Source organism: Musca domestica, unplaced genomic scaffold (assembly GCF_030504385.1).
Source record: "Musca domestica strain aabys unplaced genomic scaffold, Musca_domestica.polishedcontigs.V.1.1 49, whole genome shotgun sequence".
NCBI lineage: Eukaryota > Metazoa > Arthropoda > Insecta > Diptera > Muscidae > Musca > Musca domestica.
In genome coordinates, this window is record NW_026712344.1 from 2615584 (window position 1) to 2641565 (window position 25982).

Consider the following 25982-nt stretch of genomic DNA (forward strand, 5'->3'; position numbering starts at 1 on the left):
AAATATTGAGTTATGCCAGGAACACAATTGGAGCGAACGACGAATTTTTTCGCGGCGTATGTTCGTCGTCAAAAATAAAAACCATATGTGTATATGGAAGTGCACACAATCACGGCGCCGGCGAAAATTTCGTCGGTCGCCGCGAACTCAATTAGCTTTATTTCTATTTCATACGCCGGCGAACGGCGACAAAACAGTACAAGGTGGCCATACTTGTACGAATTTTATGTGTTTTAGTAAATAAAGTTACTTTTTACTTAAAAATTTGTTATGGTCACTCTACTATCTGTTATTCGTATAAAAAAACATAAATAATTTGTTTATTTATTTGTGCACTTGCGCCTGAGTGAAGATGGATATCAGTGAATTTATAATAGAAAAGATGGACATAACTGAAATTATAAAGAATTATGAGTTCTTGTATAATTTTCATTGTAGTCAACAAATGAGCAAAAAGTAAACAACTTCATCAGCTGTTTTATAATTTCGTCGGTATTGTGTTCCATACGACGAATTTTCGCGGCTCATTTTGTCGCCGCGTAGGGCGAAATTCGTCGTTCGCTCCAATTGTGTTCCTAGCATTAGGCGAAAATCCAAGACGATTGAATTCTTATTTCACGTTTTATAAGCGTTGAGATTTTTTAAAATTTTAATCCTTTGTGAGGGAGGCAGGATTTGTAAAGTTTCAAGAAAATCGCATGATTCCTTCTTGTTCTACGAGGTAAATTATTTTCTGTGATAATTTTGATATTTTGTTGGGGAGGAACCAAAAGGAGTGGACCGATATTGCCCTCGATCTAAGTTTAACAATAATGTTAAATGTACCAAGATTGGGTCAAATCGGATTCATTTCTTCCAGCGCACTAGCCAGCCAGACAGACAACCCTAAATCGACTTCAAATGTCCTGAAACGGATTTGGTACAAAGAAACCTAGGGTCTAATACGTTATTTCGATGAGGCACGTTTTGGCCGTATCAGATGATACATATATACCCTCTATAGCCATATGGCTGAGGGCATAAAATGACAGTCATCCCTAACATGAATTTTCCACCTCCCCTAAAATCTTGCTGTACCGTGTAATTAATAAAATTTACGTGAAAATGTATATGTTTTAACTAATTTCTTTGCCGTAAAAAAATTTCTGACCTTCGTAGAAAAAAGCCATTGCCTCCCCAAAAAAATATTTTCCTACCTCCCCTAGTACGCTTATGAAAATAGGCAAGCCATTAAAATGTCGTGATTTACAACAACAAAAACAAAGAAGTTAATTAGTTTACATTTGGTCATTCGGTCAGCCCATTGTCTAATGGAATACCTAAAATGGGATATTAATGACTTTTCCGGTGGCTTGCTGTTGTCCTTTTTATGGCTTTTAAACTTTTAACACTCCAATAATGGCAGTTGTTTGTGGCATGGTCGGTCACCATGGTCATAATTATGTCAATTGGAGGGGGGTTATGAAGTTTTAGTATTTTATTCAATAACGACAATACAATGCGCTAATTCATTGCTATATAACTTAATTTTATTTTCTACTTTTGTTTAGGGCTTTGAGGTTGAGCTTTGTCAGATACATTTTCGATTTCAATAAAACCCTATACCTAGGGGTGAGGTTAAAGTAATCACATGTAGGTACACGTATAATTATTTGGCTACAATTGTACTGTATTTTATTTAATTGTAATTACACACGGTACAACAGCTCAATGACAGTAGGGGTGGAAAATCTCATTTGGACATGAAAGTCATTCATGAATTTACTAAGAACCCAAAAGAAATAATTTGTCATGAGTTTTGAGTTAAATGTATCTGGTGATCCTGTAGTGTAGATTTAGATTAGGTGCGAAAATCGTTCCATGCTTCTGGTTCCTCCCCACAAACAATGCTAGCTTTTGTAAAGAATGTCAATGAAACTATTTTTATTGCAAATCAAATAATCTACAACGTAAATATTCACAATTTTTGTTTTTCGAGAAAAATGTAAACAAGTAAGTAAAGCTATAAATTCGAATTTTGTGTACCCTCCACCACTTTGAACGAATTTGGCAATTTTCAAAAAAAAAGTCCGTTAAAAATTCGGTTAAAATTTAAAAATACCGAATGTAGCCGTTATATTAGGGTCAATACGACGATGAGGACCTGCATCATAAAAATCATCAAAATACCGAATATCGGGAGCTACTATTGTATGGGGCTATACCAAAACGTGGACCTGCACAGACAATTTGCTATTATAGGCCGTAATATCCATTACGAGCTTTAAATGCCAAATTTGAAGCAATTCCGGTGAATAATGTCGCTAAAATCTTCACAATACTGAATATCGGGAGGTACCATTACATGGGGGCTATACGAAGACGTGGACCTGCACAGACCCTTTTCTGTCATAGGCTATTGTATCCATTACAAACTTCAAATGCCAAATTTGAAAATCATAAAAATACTGAATATCGGAGGTATCGTTATATTGGGCCTATACCAAAACGTGGATCTACCTGGCCCATTTTCAATACCAAAAGTCCTGCAGTCCGAACTTTTAAAACCCTCCACCTTTGGGTAAAGAAAATATTTTTATATTAGAGTGTCTGAATTCAAACGTATTGCACTTTAAACTACGCAAAAAAACAAGTAAGACCGTTTGCTGTTAAACTTATCAAAAAACATAATGTGGGTGAGGTTGTTATATGGGGGCATTCCAAAACTGGAACTTCCATAGACAATTTTATACCTCAAGGATTGTCATCTACCAAATATGCTAAAACAAAAAACAATTCCCTGGGTAAATGTGCCTGGGATTATCAAAATACCGAGAGTCGGTGGGTATCGTTATATGTGAGATATGGGAAAACGTTTACCTACATTTTTAGTGTTCTACCGCCAGAGAACCCGCCAGAGAACCCATTTTGAACTACAAATACCAATTTTTAGTCAAATCCATGGAAAAATGTGTCAAAAACCATCAAAATATTCAATATCCATGGTACCATTATGTGGGGGTTCTACTAAAATGTGGTATATATACTATGTTCCGCCACCAGAGCCAGAACCCATTACGAACTACAAATACCAATTTCCAAACAAATTCGTGGAAAGATGTGGAAAAATCATCAAAATACGGAATTTTGGAAGGTGCTGTTATACGGGGCCTATACAAAAACGTGAACCTATACACAGCGAGATACAAAACTGCAACAAAGTCAAACGCCATAATTTTTATTTTTTTTTTAAATTTTATTAAATGAAAGCAAAAAATGTCGGAAATAGCATTAAATTTTAGAATAAGTTTAGATTGGTTCGAATTGGTCACCTTTCGCACGAATTATGGCCTTCTAACGTCCAATGAAACCGTCTCCCGCTGTCCGAAAGTTGCTCTGCGTTATTTTGGCCCATTCCCGGCGAAGCGCTTGCTTGAGGTGATCGAAACTTTGGTATTTCATAGTACCAACCTTGCTTTCCAAAATACTCCAGACACTATAGTCCAACGGATTGGTATCAGGAGATTTTGGTGGCAATTGTGCGCTGGAAATGAAGCGAGGAACTTCATTTTGTAACCATTCTTGGGTGGCGCGCGCTGAGTGCGATGGTGCTGAGTCCTGTTGGAATGTCCAAGATATGCGACCAAAATGTTTGCGTACCCCATGCTTTATTTAATACACCCTCCAAAATATATTTTCGCGATAATATTCGGCATTTATTCTTATGCCAATGTCGATTAATACGAGCGGAGAGCGACCAACGGCTGTTATGGCGGCCCACACCATCACCATGGCCGGCGCTTGAGTTCTGGTGGCCAACCGAAGGTGCACATTTTCAGCTGACCTCTTTGGCAAGTAGACATGATCATTTTGTTTGTTTACAAACTGCTGGACAACGACTGTTTTCTCATCGGAGAAAACCAAATTCGGCAGTTCACCACTTTCGGCCAAACGAAGCAACTCTTTAGCTTTTTTGAGTGTATTTTCTTTCTGTTGCAGTGTAAGTTCCTGCACTTTTTGGAATTTCAATGGCTTTACCCCGAGCTAATTTTTCAATATTTGCCGAATGGAATATTGCGATATATTCAGCTCACGAGCCATTTTTCGACCAATGCGACGCGGTTTTCGCTCCTCTACTTTTCGAACCATTTCTGTTGATATTGCTGTTTTCTTCCGTCCATTTCCTTGACGTCAGGCTACTCTACTAGTATCACGGTAACGAGCGATGGTACGAGACACAAAATATTTATTCACATGCTTTTGTACTCTGGTAAACAATATAATGAGCTGTCACTGAAATAATTTTAACAGCTGTCGGACGAGTGGCTTAGAAATGGCAGCAGTCTGAAGTTGGCTGCAGTTTATTAATCTCACCCGGTATATGTAATATGAACCCAAATTGAATATATTTTGTCAAATGCATCCGAATTTTACCATTTGGTGAAACTTGGTCCCGTATATCTATTGCTCCAATAAATATTTTTTACTATAATCCTTATCGAAGTAAATCATGCACTATACATCAATGTCATTTGGTTCACAATTGGTATGATCTACTTCACATAAATTTCCAATATACATTTTCTTGTCGCGGGAGCTCTCTTGAATACACATAGTGGCGTAAATAAAGTCGTAAAGTCAACCCCATCTGACTTTTTCTTTATGGTTAAAAGGTAATTTTTTCTTTTTTCAGGGTTGACCGATTTTATTGAAAATTTTCACAAGGTCAAATTTGAAGCAGACTTTGTTTGGGTGCGAAAATGGGTCCATATTTGTTGTCCTTCCCCACAAATAATGCCGGATTTTGAATATAAAATCAATAAAATCATTTTTATTGCGAATCAATAATCTACAACTTATGGTTTTGGAGAAAAAAAACATGAAAATATTGACCTTTGACCTTTAATACATTTTTATGCATACATGAAATCTATAAGGACTTTTATCATATTGTTTAACTCTAGTTCTACACCAAAATTATACTGACCGTTTTTAGGTCATAGGCTGTGGGTATAAATATGTCGGAAGATTTCGCTGCCATCTTCTAAATTGCATTTAATTTAACATTCACAACATATAAATGGTAAACACTTGAGACTATGCGATGCTTTTTCTCCGAAAAGTAATTCTCAACCATCCTTCCAAGAAAGGCTTTCCGCCATGCTTCAGTAAATTTTCAACATGGCCTTCTCAAAAGCAACTTTCGCCACTGATTAATCAATGAATTATGCAAGAATTTACAATTCAAGTGCTTTGAACATTCCCAAGAATTACTTTCATTTTCAAATCCAGAGTTGAAATAAAAAAAAATTAAATATTTATAAATAAAAACAAAAATTATGAAAAATTGTAAACAATTTCAACCTCATTTTTTCAGTCTAATTAATTTGATTTCATTTCTCTCTACCCTCGTTTTGTTTATTTGCAGTTTCGCTTAGGAGAAAGAAATTTTAATAAACAATTGTAAATGGTCATTGGATTAAGTGGAGAATATTTTTTACGACAATTTAATTAACCGTAACGAGAAAAAGAAGTGTGCTGAGGATGGACTAGTAAGGTAAGTTCTTAAGTGGTTTTTGGTAGTTAACTTTTTATGGGATTTTTGTAAATATTATTAGAAATATAACAAGGGTGCTTAGTATCATTAAGGATACATTAAAAGTAACTAAAATGTTTTGTGAGGTAATTAAATGTTTTGACTAATGGAGAAGGAAAATGTTCATTCATTAAAGACCTTAAATATATATTCTAGCCATAGAAGACCTCAGAAGTATTATTATCTGCATCAAGTACAAACTTAGATTTGAATTAGAATTTATTTTATTTGCCGTAGTGAAAGACCACTAATGGTCTTTCGCACATCGTAAAAATTTGATCGTGATGATTTGATTTGTCAATATTATGATAGTGCTCCGAGTTTTCGCATGTCATGTTGTTGATTTCAAAGACATGTAAAAAAGCAGTAAGTTCGGCCCTCCAGCATTTGGATCGAACTTAGCAATTTAAAAAAAAAAATAAAATCCGTTAAAAATTCTGTTAAAATCTTAAAAATACAAAATGTAGGTGCAATTGCTGTATAGGCAACTTTTGTCATAAGCCATTACAATATTCCAATGCGAATCTTGAAAAGAGAAAAAAATCGTTAAATTATATACCTAAAATCATCAATATAGGGAGGTACTATTATATGGGTCTATACCAAAATATGGACCTGCACAGACAATTTTCTGTCATAGGCTGCAGTATTCATTTCGAACTTCAATTACCAAATTTGAAACAATTCGGGTGGATAATGTAGCTAAAATCATCAACATACCGAATATCGGGAGGTACCGTTATATCTGGGATATACGAAGACGTGGACCTGCGCAGACAATATATATATATATATATATATATATATATATATATATATATATATATATATATATATATACATATCAGCATAAAATTGAATGCCTGTGGAAATCACTCTAGCTTCCGAACGAAATGAAGTAGATTGGGGAAAATTCAGCTGATTATTAAAGTAGAGCTTCTTCCACACTTTTCGAAATTTTCAGATTTCAGGTTCCTCGGTATTCGTTTGTTTTAAGTACATAACGTCGTCGTCAATGTTGTACATAAAAACACGAGCAATACCATGGTCAAAAATGTTAGCCCTCAAACAAGCCAGGAATGGCTCTATTGGTTCTTTTTATACCTTCAGCCATGTGGCTACAGAGGGTATATATCATTTAATACAGCCAAACCGTGCCTCATCGAAATAACGATTTTAGATCCTAGGTATTTCTGAACCAATCCCGTTTCAGGACAACGTCGATCTAGCGATGTCCGTCCGTCTGTCTCGAAGGGAGTATCAGATTTGACCCAAAGTGTACATCGAAATATTAGGTTCAAACTTAGATCGAGTTCGAAGATGGGCAAAATCAGTTCACTCCTTCTGGTACCTTCTCCACAAGAGGTCAAAAATTTTAAAAACAAAACTGTTCAAATTTTACATATTGGAACATTTTGCAAACGCAAGATCTATTTTGAAGATGATATACACAGGGTGAGATAAAAAAACTGCAAAAAAGTCAAACGCCATAATTTTTACATTTTTTTTTTAATTTTATTAAATTAAAGCGGAAAATGTCGGAAATAGCATCAATTTTTCCAATAAGTTTAGATTTGTTCGAATTGATCGCCTTTGGCACGAATTATGGCCTTCAAGCGGCCAATGAAACTCCCACACGCTGTCCGAATGTTGCTATGCGGTACTTTGGGCCATTCCCGGCGAAGCGCTGGAAACGAATCGAGGACCCTCATTGTGTAACTATTCTTGGTTAGCGCGTGTTGAGTGTGATGGCGCTGAGTCCTGCTGGAGTGTTGAAGGTCTCTGGCCAAATTGTATGCGTACCCATGGCTTGAATACACCCTCCAGAATATTTTCGCGATAATATTCGGCATTTATTCTGTTACCATGCTCGATTAATACGAGCGGAGAGAGACCATCCGTAGTTATGGCGGACCACACCATCACCATAGCCGGTGCTTGAGTTCTGGTGGCCAACCGAAGGTGCAAATTTTCAGCTGACCTCTGACCTGATGTTGCTGTTTTCTTCCGTCCACTTCCTTGACGTCGGGCTACGCTATCAGTTTCACGGTAACGAGAAAAAAATTATTCACATTTGAATACTGGGGTGCTCTAACGATAGCCACTTGTGGTTTTCCAGCCAAATATTAAATCAAACTATCACGCTTGAATTCCATCACGAATAACTTTTTTTCTGGAAAATTCTCACAAAAATGTAAACACTATAATGACCTGTCACTGGAATAATTTCAACAACGGTTGAACGAGTGGCTTAGAAATGACAGCAGTTTGAAGTTGGTTGCAGTTTTTTTCATTTCACCCTGTAAAAGGAGATTTTGATTCGATTTGGATAGTCGGTTATTTAAATATATCTCGACTTGCGTTAAGATTATGCAAACTGTTGACCCTTCATAGGAGACGTTTCAAAGGATTGGTTTTGGATTGTCCATATCGCATGACATAAATTTTATGTAAAAATTAAAACTTGTCAGATTAAGACTATAGCAAGTACTTCCTTAACTTTTTATGAGATATTTGATAATATTTCGAAAAGTTTGAAATTTGAAGAGAATTTGTTATTTAAAAATTTAACCCTTTGTGGGGGAGTTAATACAAGGAGTCATCCGATATATTCCATCTTTATAACATATATTGTAGTGATAGAAACATTACGACGTACCAAGTTTGAAAGGAATCGGATGCATTTCGCTTCATGGATATTTAAAATTTTGGCCCATTGTGAGGGAGGTACCAGAAGGAGTAAACCGATACAATCCATCTTCACATCAGATCTTATGCTGGTAAAAATATTTGAATGTATGTCATTTGAAGATAATTAGACTCTTATTTCACATTTTATAAAAGTAGTAAAAATCTAATCTTGTCGCACAATGTAATCGACTTGATGTAAAGCTAATGTAATTGTGAATCATGCCCAGAAAAGTATGATTGCCAAACAATGGGTTAATTATAAGCAGTCTCAACTACTTACTAATATATTATTGACAAATTTCTTTAATATGCTGATGTCATAGAAATATAATCCTTGTTAGTATATTATTAACTACTTCAGTGAGTTCATAATAGCCATAATAACCGACAACATAACCATTAACATAACCATTAAGATATTTTTTGAATACTTCATTTTTGTCCCAAATGTTAAATTAAATTATCCCTCCCTCATACTCTTTAAGCCGACTTACATCACAATTTACAAAACAAAACGTTATCTTAAAACAGTATTCACAAAATACCTTCGTAATCCTATTTGCATTTCAAAGACATTTTCATTTTCTATTTGCCAATATTGCCATGCAAAAAAAGTCCAAAATAATTGACACATGTATTGCGATACCATCATCGTATCCTTCGCCTGTCTGCTCATGCGATAATTACGAAACACCTGCCGTTGCCAAATGGTCTCATAATCAACAAGCGCACATGGCATACGGGCCCATTTTCCTTTATGGACTTGCCAAAGCAATTGTGACAGTTTTGCAATGACTTGATTTAAGCTGACATCTCAACCGGCAACAAAAACATAAAATAACCTAAAATGCCTGTTGTATTTGTTCTTAATGCCAATTTTGGAGAGTACTTAACAACTAGATGTTTTGTTGTTTAAAAACATGAGACGCAGAAAAATGGAAAGTAGAGAGATTTTATAATGAACTAGCATGAGGGCCCGCTATTTCGTCAGCAAAAAGCCCACCTTAACACTTTAGATTTGTTTGAAGAGTTCGTGTTAGGCCTTTTTACTACTCAAAATTCACATTTTGTTTAGTTTGATAACAACTCTTCAAAGTTTTATATACTACTAGCTTAACCCGGTGCGCTTCGCTACCCCTTTTGATTTTATATTTGAAATTTTATATACGAATATTTTGTGGTTTAAAAAAAAAATAAAACAAATTCAAGAATTTAAAAAACCTATTTATTGTAAGACTTTAATGCGTAAACAAACAAATCTCTTGGTCTACCAAGGCGTGAACATGCCAGGCATGGCTGTCCATTAGAAAAGCAGGAACTTGCCAATTTAGTCCGGATACACGAAAAGTTTGTCCTTCGGATTTATTAATTTCATAGCAAAAATTGAGTGGATTTTTTGTTGTTCTTAGAGAATTTGAGGTAGCAACATACTTCCCCATAATAATCGTATCCTCAAGTAAATTTTTGTATAGTTTTTTTACTGTTAGCCTAATACCACAGCAAAGGCGTTGTGGGACACAATCATATCCCAAACTAAACCGATTTCAATATAGTTTTACAAAATTTATTTTTGGACCAAATTACATCATGCCTTGATTTCAACATAATTTAATTTTTCTTTGTACTAATATATATATATATATACATATATATATATATATATATATATATATATATTTATATACATATATATATATATATATATATATATATATATATATATATATATATATATATATATATATATATATATATATATATATATATATACATATATATATATATATATATATATATATATATGTATATATATATATATATATATATATATATATATATATATTTATATATATATATATATATATATATATATATATATATATATATATATATATATATATATATATATATATATATATATTTATTTATTTATATTCCACATTATGTTTGGTGTTTGGTGCATCAAATATGTGAAATCGGCCGAAAATATATGTGGGAGCTATATTTAAATCTCAACCGATTTCAATTTATTTATGTACTAAATTTCGCCACACATTTTCAATTTCATTGGAATCGGACATACATATCGTGTTTGGTGCATCAAAAATGTGAAATCGGCCGCAAATAAATATATATATATATATATATGGGAGCTATATCCAAATCTGAACAGATTTCAATATAATTCGACTAATTTATTTTCTGATCGATTTCCGTCACACATTCCAAATTTCATTGGAATCGAGCATACATATCGTATTTGGTGCATCAAATAAACGAAATCGGTCGAAAATATATATAGGAGCTATCTCCAAATCTGAACCGATTTTAATATAATTTGGCAAACAAATTTGTTAGACAAATTCCATCACACATTCCAAACTTCATTGAAATATGGCGTACACATATGGCGTTTAATGCGTCAAATACATGAAATCGGCCGAAAATATATATGGAGCTATATCTAAATCTGAACCGATTTCAATATAATTTTTCACATTTATTTTTGTTTCAAATGCCGTTACGCATTCCAAATTTGGAGACTGTGTCTGTGATCGATCAATAGATATGTGCATTTAAAATCTAAAATTTTGGGAGGTTCCTCCGATTGTGATGCTATATCTCCATTACCAAGTGGAATTTTAAAAATTTATATGACCTATGTTACTTTCAGGCGATGTTGTAGTATACATGGAAATTTTCACGAAAATCTGTTCAGCGGTTTTCGAGTCCATAAATTACAGACAAAGAAACATACATACAAACATTCTCCTATTTTATAGATATAGAAGATACAAAATTTTCCTTTATCGGAAAAAATAATAGGAAGATATTCAGTTTTAACACCAAAAGTCTTTTAAATAATTTTATTCTGAAGTTTATCGAGATAAACCATTGCACAGTGGACCCACATCTAATTTTTCTACCAAAAACTATTTCAACGTTTCCATATGAAAATCCTAGAACCCAACATTGACCTCAGTACTGAATTTCAGAATTTCAGCTCTATTCCTTCACTCAGTACTAAATTTAGTAACAGTTAGTACGCATAGCCAAAACAATCAACATCTTTCCATCCGAGGCACCAACAGTGATACAAAATTTGTACAATTTGCATTCGCAAATCCGTTCCATATCTCATTCCTAGATACCAACAGAAACCTCAATACTAAATTTGAGAATTCCAGCTCTATTCCTTCACCAAATACCAAATTTGGTACCACTTAATTACAGCACACATTTCCAAAAACACCTCAACCACGGACACCAACAGTGACATCCAAATCAACTTTCAGGATTTCAGGTTTATTCCTTCATCCAATGAGAAATTTAGTACTGTTTATTAAAATCATAGTACGTATTTGCAAAACCCGCCATCTCGATCTCAACTTCAGATAAAAAAAGAAACCTTAATATCAAATTTCAGGATTTCAGCTCTATCTCCTCACTCAATACCAAATTTGGTACCTCTTAAACTTCTCCTACAATTATTGTACACATTTGCAAAACCACCTCCATATTTAATTTTCAGATACCAACAGAGACCTAAACATCAAATTTGAGGATCCTAGTCCTATTCCTTCACCTAATAATACAATATTGTACAATTTAGTACTTTTCGAACAAATATAAGACGAATTTCCAAACACACCTTTAAATATCAACTTCAGATGCCAACAGTTATCTAAATATCAAATTTTAAGATTTCGGCTCACTCAACACCAAATGTAGTACTATTTAGTACTTTTTGTACAATTTTAGAACAGATTTCCAAAGCCGTCTCCATATCTTAATTCCTGATACCAACCGAGACCTCAATATCATATTTTAGGATTCCTTAACCAAATACCAAATTTAGTACAATTTAGTAATTTTCGTATAAATATATTACACATTTCCAATACCATATCCATATATCTTAATTCAAGATAACAACAGAGATCTCGATATTAAATTTCAGGATTCCAGCCCTATCCTTTCACCTAATACCAAATTTAGTACCAATTAGTACTTTTCGTACAATTATAGTACATATGCAAACCATTGCCAAATATTAAATACTGATGCCAAATTTCAGAATTACCCAATATGAACTTAAGTGCCACATAGTACTTTTCGAACAATTAGAGTACACATTTCCCTAAAAACACATTCATATCTTAATCACAGACACCAATATTGATATCTATATTAAATTTCAGGATTTCATCTGTATTCCTTCACCTAATACCACATGTAGTACATTTCGTACAATTACAGTACATATAACTACATAACCACCGCCATTTCTTAATTACAGACACCAACAGGGACCTCAATATCAAATTTGAGGATTAGGGCTGGATTCCCATTTAGTACTTTTCGTACAATTATGGTACACAGTTCCGAAGTCACCTTTATATGTCCAGGCCACCTATGAAAAGCGACCCTAATACCAAATTTCAGATTTCAAGTACTATGTGCTCACCTAGTACCAAATTGTACCAAATATAGTACCATTCGGTACTTTTCGAACAATTGTAGCAGACATTTCTAAAATCACCACTTTTGCTCAAATCTACCACCAAAATGGACCTAATACAAAATTTCAAAATTACCTTTTCATTCTGTCAACCTAAACCAAATTTTGTTTTAGTACAATTCGCACACTTAGTACAGATTTTCAAAACCACCTTCATATATCAATCTTACTTTCCGTTCCAGATTCACATTCCAAATGTTTAGATCTATCCGTTCCCATAATACCAAATGGTACTATTTAAGAAGTCTAGTACCACTTTTAAACTTTTCGTAACCTTGCAGTTCGATATACCAAAAATCCTTTGCTACTTCTATTCTGCATTCCACCAATGCGTCTTCTTGCAAATTTTCCGTTGTCCAGTACACAGTTTTCAATTTATACTATATTTATGTACCTTTGGCACCGTATTAGTACGAATTTCCAAAAACCTACTCCTACGCACTAAGGCTGGCCCTCGTGCAAATTTCAAGATTCTAGCTTTATTCTAGATCAGTCCGTCATTCAGTTATTTAACTTCTTTTGTATATACAAGGTGAGATGAAAAAACCAACTTCTGACTAAGCCACTAGTCCGACAGATCATTATATTGTTTACAAACGTACAATAACATTTTGGTGAGAATTTTCCAGAAAAAAAGTTATTCGTGATGGAATTCAAGCGTGATAGTGTGATTTCTTTATATTTGTATGAAAACCACAAGTGGCTATCGTTAGAGCACTCCAGCATTTAAATGTGAATAAATCTTTTGTGTCTCGTACCATCGCTCGTTACCGTGGTACTGGTAGCGTAGCCCGACGTCAAGGAAGTGGACGGAAGAAAACAGCAACATCAGCAGAAATGGTTCGAGAAGTAAAGAAGCGACTTGATCGAAACCCGCGTCGCAGTGGCTGAACATATCGCAATATTCCATTCGGCAAATATTGAAAAAATGAGCTCGGGGTAAAGCCATTGAAATTTCCAAGAAGAGTTGAATAGTTGCTTCGCTTGGCCGAAAGTGGTGAACTGCCGAATTTGGTTTTCTCCGATGAGAAAACATTCGTTGTCCAGCAGTTTGTAAACAAACAAAATGATCGTGTTTACTTGCCAAAGAGGTCAGCTGAAAATGTGCACCCTCGGTTTCAAGCGCCGTCAAAGTTGATGGTGTGGGCCTCCATAACAGCCGATGGTCGCTCTCCTTTCGTATTAATCGACCGTGACATCGGAAAAGGTGCCGAATATTATCGCGAAAATATTCTGGTGGACAAAATACTCAGCAACATCGCACTCAGTACGCGCCACCCAAGAATGGTTACAAAATGAGGATCCTCGCTTCATTTCCAGCCCACAATGGCGACCAAAATCTCCGGATAGCAATCCGTTGGACTATTGTGTCTAGAGTATTTTGGAAGGCAAGGTTGGCACTAAAAAATAACAAAGTGTCGATCACTTCATGCAAGCGCTTCGCCGGAATGGGCGAAAATACCGCAGAGCAACATTCGGGCAGCGTGTGACGGTTTCATTGGCCGTTTGATGGCCATAATTCGTGCGAAAGGTGACCAATTCGATCAAATCTAAACTTATTCTAAAATTTGACGCTATTTCCGAAATTTTTTGGTTTCATTCAATAAAATTAAAAAAAAACATAATAAAAAGGATGGCGTTTGACTCTGTTGCAGTTTTTTATCTCATCCTGTATATTCTGCATTTCTTCAGTGAATCTCATTTCTAAATGTCCCGTTGTTCATTTTTAGTCTAAAAATCCACACCTACGTACCAAGACAGGCCATCGTACAGGATCCTAGCTTTAGTCGTTTCGTCTGGTCGTTGATCTAGGTCAGTCAATACATTGTTTAACTACTCTTTTATAAATGTAGATATATGGGGAAAAATTGATTCGAATTAGTCGTTGTTATAATTTTTTATACCTTCCTCGCAAAAAGTAAAATTTAAAATAAAAAAATTTAAAAAATTTATTCTTTATTATTATAAAACTTAAATGAATATATTATTCCAATTATATTACCCACTCTTTGTGGCAACTTCCCCACAAATGACATACAACGGTCATAGGTTCTTAAATATTTTTCCGAATTTAATACTCAAAATGCAAACTTTCATAAATAATTTAAAAAAAATTGTTTTTATTTATTAAATAAATTATTTTATTTCTATTCATAATTTAAATCTTAAAGAACACTCACTCCAAAAATACAAAACTCCCTTCGCTTGCTTTACCCAAGAGAACATTCGTCTGCAAAATGTATTTTTATTCCATTTTCTACATTCTACGTCCAAAAATAATATTTCATTCATACTAAATAAGCTCCCTGGAAAATAAATGTCTTATCAAATTTGTTTCTGTTAAAAAAAAAATAAAAACTAAAAATAAAAAAACCCAATTTAAACACACTTCAAATTCCAACTCGTTTTTCATAGAATTTTCGAAAGGGTATCTTCGTCATCTTCGTCTTCATCATCATCGTCGTTCATGGAAAACCATCACCATTCTGCCGTAGATGTTTGGAAAACTTCTTGTTTCTCTTATTTTTTTCTTAGATGCTTTGAAGTGAAAAATATCATCAAAGACATTCCATTACCGGAAGCAAAGAAGATGGCAGGTTTTTCTTTTTTTGAACGATACATGACGGATACATGCTGAGGTTGTTATATGAAGTAAGTGTATTTTTTCTAGCTAAATGTCAAAATCGTTTTCCCTTTCCAATCGATTTTCGATACATTTGAAGCCTTGGGAGTCTAACAGCTCAGAGTATGCAGATTTTTTGTATCAAGTTATAGAGCATCAGTTGGTTTACCAACAAATATGTACCCAGAGCATATGAATAAATGCTTACTGTATAGGACCCAAAATTATGCTTTGACCTTAGTTATGCAGAGTCTGAAAAAATCGCGAGCTCCGTTCAGTTTATATTTTATTTATGGTTTTTCAAAATTGTTATTGTTTTTTGTTGAGGTTTTAGAGGAACTAAACCGATATAATTTATAGTTATATTACAATATTACAATTGAATATTTTGAAGTGTGAAGAGTAATCACGATATTCACAACTGGCTCAACCAATTATTAAGATGTAGGAAGTTAAGATTAAGATGAGCAACATTGCTCCACTCTTTCTGGTCCTTCACCCACAAAAGGTCAAAATTTTCAAGGAAACTTATTTACTTCATAGAAAGAGAAGATATCACTCAATTTTGAGCAATCTTTGCAATTCCAAATTTTTTTGTCAATGCTAGGTCAGGTGCGAAAATGGACAATATCGGACGACTCCTTCTGATATCTCAAAACGAACTTTTATAAAATATGAAATAAGAGTCCCAAAATCATAAAATTGCACGCATACCAATATTTTTATTAACACACGATCTGGGGTGAAAATGGATGCTATACATTGTTCCACTCTTTCTGGCACCTCCCCTGCAAAGGGTCAACATTTTGAATAACAGAAAAGCTCATTAAATACGAATTGAGCATCTAATTCTCTTAAAATTGCCCATATTGCAATATTTCTATCAACATGAAATCTGTTGTGAAGATGGTCGATTTCCGATCACTCCTTTCAGCACCTCCCCCACAAAGGGGTCAACATTTTTGAATAACAGAACTATAATAACATGAGAAATAATCCTCTAATTTTCTTCAAGTTTCACATATTTTAATATTTTTACTAACGAATTATACAAATCGGCCCACCCCTTGTTGGAGGTACCACAAAGGTTCGCAATTTTCAATAATTATATTTTTCACAAGTTGCGAAACATGTCAGTATCTAAATATTTCTCTCAACCAATGATTTGATGTGAATATAAGATATATCGGCCACACTTTCAGGTTCTTTCCGCAAAAAAGGTTACTATTTTGAGGAACAATTATTCGCATGAAATTCAAAATAAATGTTCGAGTTTCTTCAATTTTTATTAGATATAGACGAAGTGGAAGACATCGATCCAATATGGAACCTCACGCACATTTCAACGTTTTCCAAAAATTATCACATATCTCATATAAAGCGGTGGAAGTCGATAATCTAATTCTGGCACGTTGAATATATTTATATCAGACTTATCTGATCTAAGTCTGATATACAGATTACAAAAGTTTTAACATTTTAATAATCATTACGCCAGTCCAAATTTATTTGAATAAACGGGCATTGCCTGAGGATGTATATCTGTCGGCAAAACCTACTAATACTTTTTGTGTAGTTTTAGTATATTTGTTTAGTATTTTCTTTGGTGAGGTACCAGAAGAAGAGAACCGATTTTGTTCATTTTTGCACCTGAAATAAACTTGCTTATTAAGTTCAGAATGAACCGCTTTAAACGCATTTTGTTTTCCAAAATGTTGACCATATGTGGAAAAGAAGTAGCCCGATTTCTCTCATTTATACACTAGATTCCAAAATGGTATAAATATTGAGTTGGACAAAGGTTAGATAAAATTGGTATCCAATTTTTATAATTTTTAAGAGATTGTTATACGTTCTTGGGGAGGTATCAGCAGGAGAGGACTGACATCAGATTAGACCCAGCATTTGTTGAAGTTTAATAATCTTCAGAGTTTGGTGAAAATCCGTTAATTATTTTAAAATTTCAAAGGATTATGACTATTCTAATTTAGGTCAATATTTTCGTTATCCGCACTTATTAGAACTCTGATATAAGTATATGTGTATAAATTCAAATAAATCATTATTGATGTCCTTTTGTGAATTCATCATCTTCACTATAGATCTGGTGGTGTTAGAACGATTGGAATGTACCAAGAAGAACCAGTAAGGAAAGTCAAAAGTCGGGCGGGGACTATATGATACCCTACTCCCGTAACAAAGGAATTTATTTCAAGTAGATCATACCACCTATCAACATTTGACTTTAGACTAGTTATAGATTACTATAGAGTGCATGATATCACTTGGAGAAGGATTATATTACGAAAAGAATATATCTTAGCCGAGATGCACCAAATGGAAACGTACATCCCGAAATGCATTCCATTTGGGCTGATATTAGTCATTAATTGTACAGTAAACCTCAAATCGGATTAAGGATATATTTGGGAGCTATATCCAAATCTGTACCGATCTTGATAAAATTTGACAGAGGTATTTTCGTGCTCTATAAGGTATCTGGTACCAAATATTGTTGTTGTCGAATGCATATTACGAATTTGAGCTATAGCTGATCATATAGGAGCTATAGCTGAACCGATTTTCCCCGAATTCGATGTACTTGCTTCTAGACTGAATTCGGTCGGATGTACCAAAATTCAGGTAATTTGGTGCACAATTAACCTGAAATCGCTTGAAGATATATATGGGATCTATAGCGAAAATCTGAACCGATCTTGATAAAATTTTGCTGAGGAATTTTTGGGCTGTATCTGATATCTGGTACCAAAGATCATTGTAGTGGGACTTTGAGGGACTTTAAACCCCAAATCGGATAAAACATATAGATGGGAGTTATAGCTATATCTAAACCGATTTGCACCAAATTTGAAGTACTGGTATATAGGATGAATTCAGTCCATTTGGGCTGAACCGATCTCGATAAAATTTGACAAAGGTATTTCCGAGCAGTATCTGATGCCCGATACCAAATATCATTCTTCTGGAGTGCACATTACGCATGTGAGGGACTTAAAACCCCAAATCGGATGAAACATATATATCGGAGCTATAGCTATATCTGAACCGATTTTCTTCAATTTTGATTTACTAGACCGAATTCGGTTAGATGTACCAAAATAGAGGACATTTGGACTTATATTAGCCATTTGCTACACAATTAACCCGAAATCGGTTGAAGATATATGGGAGCTATATATAATTATCACCAACTTCAATAGGGTTCGTCCTTGGGCCAAACAAATGTTGTTTGGAAAATTTCATCTCAATCGGATAATAAATGCGACCTGCATTTTGTTCACAAGAATACATGGACGGACTGACATACATAAATCGACTCAGACTGATGGGTCTATAATACCATTACCACTATGTGGTGTAGGGTATAAAAGCTATTTTAGTAAAGGGGATTTTTTAATGATATCGAATATCGAATGTATTTTTTAATTGCAATTTTCCTAAATAATGCTATTAAATGCTATGTCACAATAAACTTCACATTTTGCGTTGCATCGGGATAAACATGTTTTTTTCTTCAACTGCAGCAATACCTCCCGACTTCAGTTGCAGCCGCCAACATCATGTGTAAAACTGTACATTTCCAATGAAATTTAATTTATTAAATTACCCTTAACAACACAACGAAACCTAACACAAAATAATGTAAGCTAAGACATTTTCAAACTTAAGATGCCATCATCCAGCATATCATCTTGTAGGTTGCCATGGTAGAATATGACATTCTCATCTACGTCCTCATCAGATACACCACCATGGTGGTTGATGGTTTTGTGCAGAAAACAAAGAAACCCATAGAGTCACCAAAATATGCTAAATACGTAATAATAATATAATACCGACTTGGCAGCTTCATTGTTTGCGAAATCATATCATGTGCAGACTTCCGTATCAGAGGATTTTCTCTAAGTAAAAATCCTTTCTAAGGAAATGAAATGCTGGAACATAATTTCCATGGACAATGAGAATGCACATACTCTTGCATGCTAAAGTTACAACAAATAAATCCCGCAAGAATGGATGGTAGAGATGTGGGAAATTTGAAAGATATTCTATTATTTGAGTGGTAATGGCAACTTACACTTCATAAGATAACCTTCTAAGGTCTTATCAAAATGAAGCAATTAACTTATATTTGTTAAAAAAAAAAACAAGTAAAAAGGCTTCAAAGTTCGGCCAGGCCGAACTTACATATTGGTACAAATTTAACAATATTCAAAAAAGTAAAATCCGTTAAAAATTCCTTTAAAATCTTGAAAATACCTAAAGTAGCCGTAAATTAGAGTCTATACGACGACATGGACCTGCATAGGCAACTTTTGTCACAAGCTATTACAATATTCAAATGCGAAACTTGAAAAAAATCTGTTTATAATGTAGCTAACATCATCAAAATACCAAATATAGGGATGTACCATGGTGGATCTGCACAGACAATTTTCTGTCATAGGCTGTAATACCCATTACGATCTTCAAATGCGAAATTTAAAACAATTCCGGTAAATAATATCGCTAAAATCATCAATATATCGAATATCGGGGGTACCATTATATGGGGGCTATAAGAAGACGTGGACCTGCACAGACATAGGCTATATGATTCATTACGAACTTCAAATACCAAATTTTAAATAGTACCGGTAAATAATGTCGCTAAAATCATCAAAATACCGCATATCGGGAGGTACCGTTATATGGGGGCTATACGAAGGCGGGGACCTACATTGCTCATTTTCTGTCTGGGAATGTAGTATCTATTACGAACTTCAAATACCAAAATTGAAACAATTCCGGTAAATAATGTCGCAAAAATCATGAACATACCGAATATCGGTGGGTACCGTTACATGGGGGCTATACGAAGACGTGGACCTACATGACCCATTTTTTGTTTTGTGCTGTAGTACATTGATAAATCAACATAGAATCTTATGCTGATCAAGGATATATATACTTTGTGGTGTGGAATATATAAAAACTTTCATAAAGCGGGGGAGGTCTGCATAAATATAAAATCCTACCAAGTGATCGCTACTTCGTAAGCGAAAAGTCCACCTTAAAGTTTGAGATTCATTTCTTATCAAGTTCATGTAAGGCTTTTTTAGTACCCAACAAATACCTCAATATCAAATTTAAGGATTCTAATGCTATCGCTTCACCCAATACCAAAGTTAGTAGTATTTAGTACAATTATAGTACGTATTTTTAAAACAATATCAATATTTCAACCTTAGATACAAATAAAGGCCTTAATATCAAAGTTCAGGATTTATGCTCTTTACTTACCTACATGGTACTAAGTTTGTACCATTTAGTTCAACTATAGACGCATATCTTTACCTTTAGCCAGTACACAATTTAGTATTTTTTAGTACTTTTCGTCCAATTACAGTACAGATTTCCGAAACCACCTCCATATCTTCATTGCAGATACCAGCAGTGGCTTCAATATCAATTTTGAAGATTTTAGCCCTATACCTTCACTCAATGAAAAATGTAGTACCATCTAGTACTTTTCGTACAAATATAGGACGCATTTCAAAAACCACCTCTAAATCTCAATCCTACTGACATTTATAACAAATTTCAGGATTTCTGCTTTATTCCTTCACCCAATACAAAATTTAGTACTATTCAGTACTTTTCGTACAGATTGGATGCATTTCTAAACCACCGCCAAACCTTAATTCCAGATACCAATTCAAATTTATAGAGCATCACAGCTCTATTCCAACAACATATACAGTGCCAATTGACTCTTTTCGTACAATTATAGTACACGTTTCCGAAACCACCTCCATATATGCAGATTACACCTGGACAACGACCCCAATATCAAATTTCAGATTTCAAGCACTATCTGTTAACTCAATACCAAATTTTAACAAATATTGTACTATTTAGTACTTTTCGTACACTTGTAGTACAAATTTGCAAAATCACCACTTTATCACAAAACCAACCACCAGCAGGGATCCCAATACCAACATTTCGAAATTCCATCTCCATCATATATCAGTATTAATTTCCATCCCGAATTCTCAAATTTCAAGTTTTTAGCTCTATCCGTTCACATAGCAGCATTTTTTACCATTGTTGAAGCTTAGTAACATTTTTGAGCTTTTCGTAAACTTAAAGTTTAAATTTCCAAAACCTCGGTGGTACATAATCCTGTACTCAGTTGTTCCAAATTCCAGAATTCTAGTTCATTCCATTTGACCAATACAAAGTATTTATTTTTTGATACATTTCATAGTTTTTCGTTTTACTACGAATGTTTAAGAACCCAGCCTACCTTCATAAAATTCCAAGTTTCTAAAATGCCCAAAACACTTTACTTCTAGCACAGTTATATTGGGAACAAGTAAAGAGCAGCTAAACTCGGCCTTGTCGAACTTTTAATACCCCCAGCATTTTTAAGAAACTTGAAAAATATAAAAAACAAGTAAAAAAAAAAACATTAAGTTCGGCCGGGCCAAACTCTTAATACCCTCCACCTTAGGGTAAAGGAAGCATTAGAAGAAATGTGGCAAAACCATCAAAATACCGAATATCGGGAGGTACCGTTATCAAATCATGGACCTATACATACAATGTTTCGCCAACGGAGCTAGAGCCCATTATGACTACAAATACCAATTTTCAGACAAATCCGTGAAAAAAAATGTGGCAAAAATCATAAAATTACCGAATGTCGGGAGGTACCGTTATATGGGGGCTATACCAAAACGTGGACCTATAATTACAATGACTCGCCACACGAACTGGGACCCATTATGATCTACAACTACCAATTTTCAGACTAATTCTTAAAAAATGTGTAAAAAATCATCAAAATACCGAATATTGGGAGATACCATTATATGGGGACTATATTAAAAACGTGGACCTATACATACAATGTTTCGCCACCGGAGCTGGAACCCATTATGACCAACAAATACCAATATTTATACAAATCCGTGAAAAAATGTGGCCAAAAAATTAAAATACCGAATATCGGGAGGTACCTTTATATGGGGGCTATACCAAAACATGGACCCATACATGCAATGTTTTGCAACACGCATAGGGACCAATTATGACCTACAAGTAGCAATTTTCAGACAAATCCGTGAAAAAATGTGGCATAAATAATCAAAATACCGAATATCGGGAGGTACCGTTATATGGGGACTATACCAGAACGTGGATCGATATATCTCATTTTCAATACCAACCATCCTAGACACAATACAAATAGCTCTGCTAAATTTTGGCGCTCTACGTCAAATAATGTGGAATGTATCGTGGACATCGTTAAATCAACTTAGAATTTTATGCTGATTATGAATATATATACTTTATGGGGTCTTCGACGAATATTTAAGCACGTTACAAACAGAATGACAAAGTTAATATACCCTCCTTTCCAAGGTGGAGGGTATAAAAATACGAAAAAAAAAACATCTCAAATGAAATCCCTTATATGGAGGCTATACGAAGACGTGTCTCTTCATAAGTATTTTTTGTCATAGGCTGTAGTACCGATTGCGAGCTTCAAATCCGAAATTTGAAAAAATTCCGGCGAATATGGGGCAGTATTGTTATACGGGGTTTATACGAAGTTCTGAACATGCATAGGCAGTTTTCTGTCATAAAAACAATTCTGGTGAATAATTCACCTAATATCATCGAAATACCGAATATAGCTAGGCATCGTTATATGGGGCCTATACGAAGACGTGAAGCAACATGACCAATTTACGAATTTAACCTGACTACTGACAAAATACACATCTGCGCAAAATTGTAGCCTTCCATCTCAATTCATTCCAAAGATAGCGTGATTACAACAGACAGACGTCGCTAAATCGACTTAGAATTTTACGCTGATCAAAAATTATGCTGATGACGAGAGCTCTAAAAGAGTTATAAAGATATTTACACTAAGTTTAATATGCCCTCCATACCGTGTACGGTGGAGGGTATAAAAAAGAAGGACCAACATCCCAAAATTCAATTATTTTTTAAAAATATTTTTTTCAAGAGCCCACAGTCCAATAATTGTGGATGTTTTAAAATTATTTTGTAATTTTCAGCAGGGAATAATTGTGGATTTCTAAAATATTTCTTCAAAGACCAATAATATTGGGTTTTTTAAGAACGCTAACACTAATTTTTTATACCGGGTTCGCCAATTTTTTATACCCTCCACCAAAAAAAGTATGGAGGGTATATTAAGTTCGTCATTCCGTTTGTAACTCATCGAAATAATCATTTTAGACCCAACAAAGTATATATATTCTTGATTAGCGTAAAATTCTAAGACGATTTAGCCCTGTCCGTCCGTCTGTCTGTTGTAATCACGCTACAGTCTAAACGAATTAAGATAGGAAGCTAAAAGTTTGCACAGATCTCTCTTTTGTCTGCAGGCAGGTCATGTTCGAAGATGGACTATATAGGTCCACGATATCGTATAGCACCCATATAACGGTACCCCCGATATTCGGTATTTTTATGATTTTACCCAAATTTTTCATCGGAATTGTCTGAAAATCTACACAAGGAGTTGCTTGCGGGTACTTTATACCTCGGCAGAGAATTATCTATATGCGTCCACGATATCGTATAGCCCTCATATAACGGTACCCCCGATATTCGGTATTTTGATGTTTTTAGCCATATTTTTCAACGGAATGGTCACAAGGGGTTCTTTGTGAACACTTTACCCCCCGACAGAGAATTCTGTATATAGGTTAGCGATATTCGGTATTTTGATGATTTTAGAGATTTTTTTCAATTGAATTACCTGAAAATCCACACAAGAAGTTCCTTGTGAGTACTTTACACGGAGTCATAGATTTATCTTTATAGGTCCACAATATCGTATATCCCCCCATATATCGGCACCTTCCTATATTTTATATATTTTAAAGATTTCAAAAGAATTTTTAATGGATTTTATTTTTTTTTTTTTGAAAATTTTCTAATTCGTTTCAAATGGTAGAGGGTATTCAAAGTTCGGCCCGGCCGAACTTACTGCTTTTTTACTTGTTTTTATTATTTTTTCTAAATTCTGTTTTTATTTGAATTCTATTTTTATTTTATTTATATTTTTCCAAAATTCTGTTTTTATTTGAAAATACAATCCTCCCAGTTAATAATGGAAAATAATCTCAGTTTCACGAATATTGTCCTTTCAAACGTCAATTGTCTTTGGCTTCTCGGCGTAACACTAATCTTTGACTGTACCCAACAAATAATAGTCCAACGGTGTCAAATCGAAGCCCGCGGTGACAATTCAACATCAGATCAGCGGCTGAGTGATACATCAATACATAGATACATCGAGTGGATCTTACGTTATGTGGCACATAGCGCTGTCCTGTTGAAACCAAAGGTTGCCAATGTGCTACTCTTGAATTTTTGTGAAACAAAATTCGTTCAACGGCCATTCCTTGCTCATTATCGAAGAAAATGTCCCTGTTTTACCACTCACGAAATAACCACTAGTTCAAAAGAAACGTTACATTTAGAAGAAGTGAAATATTGTACATCTTTTGGAAACCTAAACTGGGTCTAGGATCAACAGAAAACATATGAAAGATACCTAGTTTTTACTATATTTAAATTTTACCTGTCCTGTCGTTCACGTACATATCACTCTTTTTATAACTGAATGATGCAGACGCTAATGCTATTTGAAAATTTTACCAACTCAACTTTCCTTTCAATACTTTGCATTAATTAATTAGTTCATTTCGCTATTCATTGCATCTCAGAACTCAATAGATTCTACCTGACATTATTCAAAATCACTCTAACGTCTAATTTTTGCGTAGAACATTTTCCACAACAACAACAACACCGACAATTTAATCTCTCCTCTGAATGACTTTTACTAAACTTCTGCTACATTGTGGAGAACAAATAAAACGCTTTTGAATAAATATTCCATGAACACTTTTCCAAAGTCATTCTCTGGCAATCACAAACGATGTTAGTTACTGTGGCCAACTAAACAATCCGACAACCAGTCAGCCAACCAGCCAACCGAGAGAGAGAACTAGCGAACATTCCCCACCACGTTTGAATTAATCAATTTCATCAATTTCATTAGCTTGCATTAACCGACATCACGTGTTTGGTTGGTAAGGCAGTGAAAGGGGGGGGGGTACCCCTTGAACATGAAGTAAATGAACATCATAGCCAATTCGATTATTCCAAGCATTGAGACATCAGAACCAACGACTCAACTCACCGAGTGGTAATTTGTTGTGTTCGTTCTACACTCCTTGAAGTTGGGACACACACACACATCCTTTGAGATGGCACGAGCGATGGATGATACATTGTTGCAAAATATTGCTGGGGTTGTCGAGCATAACGTATTTTTGTGTGCGGCGAGAGTGTGGCATGTTGAATATAAATGAAGAGGATAGGAGGCAGGGTATATGTGTTTTGGGAAATATATATTTTTTAATATTTCTCCAGGGAAGAACTGTCTATCAAGGTCTTCTAAAAATAGAATACCATTAGAAGACTATACAATTTCTTTAACAGGGCTTCTA

General features: G+C 34.5%; 1 protein-coding gene across 1 annotated transcript in view; it reads left to right on the top strand.

Annotated features, from left to right (window-relative positions):
• The window catches only part of LOC101890489 (probable serine/threonine-protein kinase MARK-A), a 280842-nt gene that overhangs the window by 145010 nt on the left and 109850 nt on the right, over window positions 1–25982 (top strand). Inside the window, exon 3 of the mRNA XM_059127921.1 lies at window positions 5408–5536. The gene's annotated coding sequence lies outside the window, so the exon portion shown is untranslated. The remainder of the gene's footprint in view (window positions 1–5407; window positions 5537–25982) is intronic.